Consider the following 6733-nt stretch of genomic DNA (forward strand, 5'->3'; position numbering starts at 1 on the left):
ACTGATCACCTAATGTGTGACAAAAGAATGCGCTGTGATGCTAATGACAGTCTGCGCTCTCTTACCTGTCTGCAAAGGTTGGCCATAAAATTACTGCTGCAATTTATCGGAGATGTGCAGAAGCAGAGGCAATTTACCGGATTTAAAAATGATGTAATTCATGCAATATTGGTTAAGCTACTGTTAAGACATAACGTAATAATTTAACAAACTGTGTTTATTTATTTATTTCTATAAATATTTCTATATATATATATGTGAATTCCACATTTGTTCCTTGTACTTAACCTAAATATTCAACATCCTCACTGAGGACTGCAGAGATTGACAAAAACAATCTCAAAAACTATATCTCAATCTGAGCTTGGATTGAATTTGCGTGTATGTCCGTTCACTGAATTAGTCAAGTCACGTGTGACTTTTTAAAAACAGAACAGAACCACTGTTGTTAAGCTTTATGCAACAGTTGCCCTAGATTAACAGTACTGGTGATTTCAAAATATGATTTTATGTTTCTGTAATAGTTAGATCAAAAATATAATGCTTAAAATTAAGGAGCTTGGAAAGAAAAGCGTCTGGACTTCTTTTAGTTGCTTGAAGGCGTTTCACCTCTCATCCGAGAGGCTTCTTCAGTTCTAAGAGTCAAATGGTGGAGAGTCCCAGATTTAAACCCAGTGAGAGTACCCCCCCAAAGAGGGACAAGGACCCCCTGATGATCCTCTACCTAATCACATGTGCCAAGGTGTGAAAACAGGTGTGGGTCACAATCAGCCAGGGTTTCGGGTGAGCTCATTGTGAAACCTGGCCCCACCCTATCATGTGATTTCCTGAGGCCAGATGCAGTGTTGCCAACTTAGCGACTTTGTCGCTATATTTAGCGAGTTTTCAGACCCCTTAGCGACTTTTTTTCTAAAAAAAAAAGGCGCTACAAAAAGACGTGAAAGCGCGTATCGCTTTTACTCTCAACAAGCAGCGGGTGCTATAACGCAGTCAGTTCTTCTTTTACTCTTTTACTCTTGTGCTGTTTTGTGGATCACGAGGTTTAAAACTACTTATAAACAAACACACACAAAGTAGCTCCACCACAGTGCCTATTTCGGGTCACTTTTGCCGGTCCAAGCCCGGGTAAAGGAGCAAGGTTGGAATTGTGACATTAAAAAAAAACAATAATTGCTAAAATAAATTTAATTTGTAGTTCTAAATAAACTCTAAATGCATTTAGGACATTTTTTACTCACTTTATGTCTCTTCCACGATGTTATTTCTCTCTCCAACAACATAGGTTACAATTAGATTAGCATGACCAATTATGCAAATTAGGCGATGACGTCATTTAGCGACTTCTAGCGACTTTTAGGACAACCAATGGCGATTTTCCTTACTGAGGAGTTGGCAACACTGGTCAGATAGCCCAGGATGTGAGTGGGTGTTAAGAGCCAGAGGGAGAGAGAGATAAAGAGAGCCAGGGGCAACAACGTCACATTAGAAAGGTATAGTAATCATCCACAACTATATTCAGTTGCAGATGATAAAGGATTCTGAAAGTTTATTCATGCAGGTCCATATGACAGAGAATATGCTTGTTCTTTTTGTTTTCATATTATAATTTATATTTAATTGTGTTGTGGTTTGCAGTGTTTTGTGTTGTTTCACTTTAAATTTGTAAAAGGAAAAAGCTGAAAATTTAAATAGTTAAAAGTTGAAATGTGAATAGTTGATCTTTGTATTATATGATTTATTTATTACATTTTATGTGGAGTGAATAAATAAAAGTATATTTATGGTGGCCCCTAGAGACAAAGCATGTAAAAACTCCAAAACACGTACGAACTCTGAATCACGTACAAACTCCAAAACAAGTAAAAACACGTACAAACTCCAAAACATGTACAAACGAAGCACGTTAAAACTCAGAAGCACATAAAAACTCAAAACACGTACAAAAGACATCAGAAGTGCTCCAGGATGCTGGGCGCAGTGTTGAGCTGTTACCTAGTGGCTACACAAGCCAGCAAGTACCAACGACCGATTTGGTGTGTGGTAGTAACAGGTAAATGAACCTTTTTTAAATTATTTGAATATATATGAGTGCCTGTGTATAAATACACAAACAATACACACATGCTTTCAATTGTGTAATTTAAGTGATCTAGTAGCTCTGCTTTGGAAGTTCAGTTCATGCTAGAAATGTGTTTTGGCGTTTGTACATTTTGTCTCTAGGGGCCACCGCATATATTTATATATTAACATATATAAATAAAAACTTTTTTTTTTTTACGTTAGTAATTCCTTTCGTGCATAATTTTATATTATTGTTAATAATAAATTAACTAGAGAAAGAAAACAACCTGAAGAGCCGGTTCGGAGCCGAAAGAGCCGGCTCTTTTTAGTGAGCCGAACCGAAAGAGCCGGATCTCTAAAAAGAGCCGGAAATCCCATCACTAGAACGCGATAGACACGAACAAAAACGCCCCAAACGCCCCTAATTTGACATGTGCACATTCGCGCCTCAACGCGTGTCCAAGAAAAATCCATTTTGACGTGCGTGAACGGGGAATGTGGGAGGAAGTTTTGCCAGACGGTATCTTTGCAAGATGGCAGCTGTCGAGCTAGCGCTTGAAGAGAGAGTCTCCCTTCTCTATGTACTGTGGAGAGCAGAGCAGTGACGTAAAAGACGTCCTCGCCATACCTGGGTCCATCAGGTCCTCCAGAGGCGTGAGCAGTTTGGTGAGTTTCACCATTTGCTCCAGGAGCTGCGCCTGGATGACGGCCAATTCCAGCGATATCACCGTCTTTCACTCGGCCAGTTTGATGACCTGCTTGCCCGCGTTGGTCCCAGAATCGCCCGCCTAGACACCAATTACAGGCGCTCAATCCCACCTGCAGAGCGCCTGTCCATCTGCCTGAGGTTAGTAAAAGTATTTAATACAGTAGTCCTTTATTGATACCTGTGCTAATATATGCTAAACCATCTGTTTATACACTGCTAACATGGATGTGCTATGCTAACAGTGAATGCTCTCGGTGTTTACTGATAGCAAACTGTGGTACAGAGACGACTGTTTATAATATTTCTAGTGATACTCAGACGGTCTCATGAAGTCCTGATTTAATTCGATTTATGCTGTTATCAGTGTTTGCAATGACAGCATGGCTGTGGTGTCATATCAATGTATGCGCTCGGTGTTTGCTGATATCAAACTGTAGCATTAGGACCACTGAGTTAACCTTTGTAGTGATACTCACTCCTTTTTATTTAGACCTGGTTTAATTCTGGGATAGTTGAATATTTGTATATAATCACCGCAGACTGTTTTAGATTATATCTAATATATATCATGTAATTATCCTTATAATTACAAAATGTTTTATGTAAGATTTATGTTTTGTAATTTGTAATTTTGGAATTTCAATAATGTATTTTGTAACTGCAGTACACATAATACTCATTTTAAACAATTTTGTCCAGGTTCCTTGCCACCGGGGACTCCTTCAGGACCATCGCGTTCAGTTTTCGAGTTGGTGTGTCAGATCTAGTGATGGGATTTCCGGCTCTTTTTAGAGATCCAGCTCTTTCGGCTCGGCTCACTAAAAACAGCCGGTTCTTTTGGCTCCGAACCGGCTCTTCAGGTTGTTTTGTTGCTTTAATTAATTTATCATTAACAATAATATAAAATTATGCAGAAAAGGAATTACTAATGTAAAAAAAGTGATTTTATTAATATATGTTTATATATGGCCCCTAGAGACAAAGCACGTACAAACTCTAAAGCATATACAAACTCCAAAAAGCACGTACAAACTCCAAAACACATTTCTAGCGTTAACCGAACTTCCAAAACAGAGCTACCCAGATCACTTAAATTACACAATTGAAAGCATGTGTGTATTGTTTGTGTATTTATAGACAAGCACTCATATTTATTCAAATAATTAAAAAAAAAAAAGTTCATTTACCTGTTACTACCACACACCAAATCCGGTTGTTGATACTTCCTGGCTTGTGTAGCCACTAGGTAACAAAAGCTCAACACTGCGCCCTAGCATCCTGGAGCACTTCTGTTGTCTTTTGTACGTATTCTGAGTTCGTACGTGTTTCTGAGTTTGTACGTGTTTTGGACTTTGTACGTGCTTTGTCTCTAATGGCCACCATGAATATACTTTATTTATTCACTCCACATAAAATGTAATAAATAAATCATATAATACAAAAAACAACTATTTACATTTTAAACTTTTAACTATTTAAATTTTCAGCTTTTTCCTTTGAAACAAATTTAACGTGAAACAACACAAAACACTGCAAACCACAACACAATTAAATATAAATTAAAATATTAAAACAAAAAGAAGATGCAAATTCTCTGTCATATGGGCCTGCATGATTTCTGAATCTACTATACCTTTCTAATGTGACGTTGTTGTCCCGCGCTCTTTTTTTCTCTGGCTCTGTTCCTGTGCTACTGCGAGTGTAACTAACGCCCCTCCCCCCTCTGCCCAGCGCAAAGTACAGGCCACGCATGCGGAGTTTAGCGGAAAAAAGGGCCCGAGAGGGTGAGAGAAAGAAAAAAACAAAAAACCTCACGAGCCGGCTCGCGTCGTTCACTTCAAAGAATCGGCTCAAAGAGCCATTTCGTTCGCGAACGACCCATCACTAGTCAGATCATCCCCCAGGTAGCGACGGCCATCTGGGACTGTCTAGTGGACGATTTCATGGCTGTGCCTTCAACTGAAGACTGGCGGTCCATCACAGAGGGATTCCAGGAGAGCTGGAACTTCCCTCTGTGCTGTGGAGCTCTGGATGGGAAGCACGCCCAAAGGAACCCCATATATCATATAGGAGACACACACATTGATATATCCTAAATATTTATTCCATTTCTTTTTTTGTGGTGCCCAAATTTATGCACCTGCTAGATTTTGTTTAAACAATTATTGCACACTTTCTGTAAATCCAGTGAACTTCTTTTCACTTCTCAAATATCACTGTGTGTGTCTCCTATATGATATATTTAACTGACATTTTTTATTGTAACAACGATTTATACAGGAAAATAATGTCTATTAACAAGGTTGCCCAAACTTTTGCATCCCACTGTATTAGTATATTTTGTCATTAGTATAATATGAAATAAATTCTACATGTGTCAAGTCATGTGCCAACATTTGCTGTGTAATAGAACTGAGACATTAGTCATTATAAAAATTTATTTGAAATAATATTAAAATTCTCAAACAGAAAAACATTAAACATAAATATATAAAATATAAGTGTTTACAGAGAGACAGGAATAAAAAGGACCCAGCTGCTCTCCAGAGCAGGAACAAGGCTGAGGAGGAAATGCTCCATTGGAGACTGGTGTGGCCTCTTCAGGGACTCCAGGATGGCCAGCTCCACCGCCGATGGACCGTCCTGGGACCCGTCCCTCATCTGCCTCGGAGCTGTCCTCCTCTGTGGGCCTGTAAAACAGCACAAAACACAAAGAAATGAGAAGGCTGCTACTAGATTTTAATTTCAACATCGAAAAAAACAAACAAACAGGATATAATCAGATTGGTTGTAGACATTTAGTAAAGGTGATCACAAGGGAATCCCACTGAGTAAAAAGCTATCAGTGCTTGCTGTACATCTGATGCTACAATTACATACTAGTGATGGTAAATTTGATTCTTTTTACTGAATCGAGTTTTAATGAGTCACTCACCAAAGTGAATCGGATTTTTGAGTCATTTGATTCACTGGGTCAGTTGACCAGAGAGTGCAAAAAATTTACATTTTCACTCAAACTTAATTTGTTTCTCTTTTCATGTAAATCCCACTGCTAAGATGAATGATTCTAAAAAAACAACTATTTTATAGAGCAAAAACATTTCTAAAATTAAGCAATTTCCTATCAAAACTGCTTAATAAACATTTATTTTGTTTATTTTTATTTTATTAGCACTTTCCTTAAATGTGTTAAATATATATATTCTCATCTAAATGTCCACTGAACCAGGGGGCGGTAATGCGCCTTAACATTGGTTGCCAACCAAGAAGAAGAAGAAGAAGAAGAAGCTGTGAGCCAGGAGGGAGGGGGTAAGTGAGTGAGTGATTCGTTCGCTTGCTCTATGATTCAGCACAGGAGGGAGGGGGTGAGCGAGTGAGTGATTCGTTCGTTCGCTCTATGATTCAGCACAGGAGGGAGGGGGTGTGTAGCTCAAATGTGCTGTTAGCAGAGCAATGCTACTGTGAACCGAGGAGCTATTTTCTTGATGTGAGCTTCTACTCAGGGTTTTTTCTTCCAGTTCAGAGCAGAAATGCTTTTGTTAAGAAACTGGCTGTTGTCCCCCCCCACACAATTTTAATTATAAGCTAGATATATTTCTACTAAGCGAATTAGTTTGCTAACAGAAACAGGGATGAGTCAGTGAGTCAGTTGGGCTTGTGAATCATGATTCACGAGTCAGTAAAGTGATTCTCGAGTATTGAACGATTCGTTCATGAATCGAACATCACTATTACATACCTGTGGTGCAGCAGCAGAAGCTCAGGGACTGGGGAGGCAGGAGAAGCAACAGGGGATGCTCTGCTGCAGAATCAGTTGGTTCTATCAATACAGTATTAAATGTTAACAGGTTGAATATAATAATCATAGAGTAGACAGTGGTCCCTCATTTATTGCAGCAGGGGTTCTCAGAATAACTAGCCCCTCGCCACACACTTTATACACTTTTTTCCCCACACACATGA

This window comes from Rhamphochromis sp. 'chilingali' (assembly GCF_963969265.1).
Source record: "Rhamphochromis sp. 'chilingali' genome assembly, chromosome: 14".
In the NCBI taxonomy this organism is placed as follows: Eukaryota; Metazoa; Chordata; class Actinopteri; order Cichliformes; family Cichlidae; genus Rhamphochromis; species Rhamphochromis sp. 'chilingali'.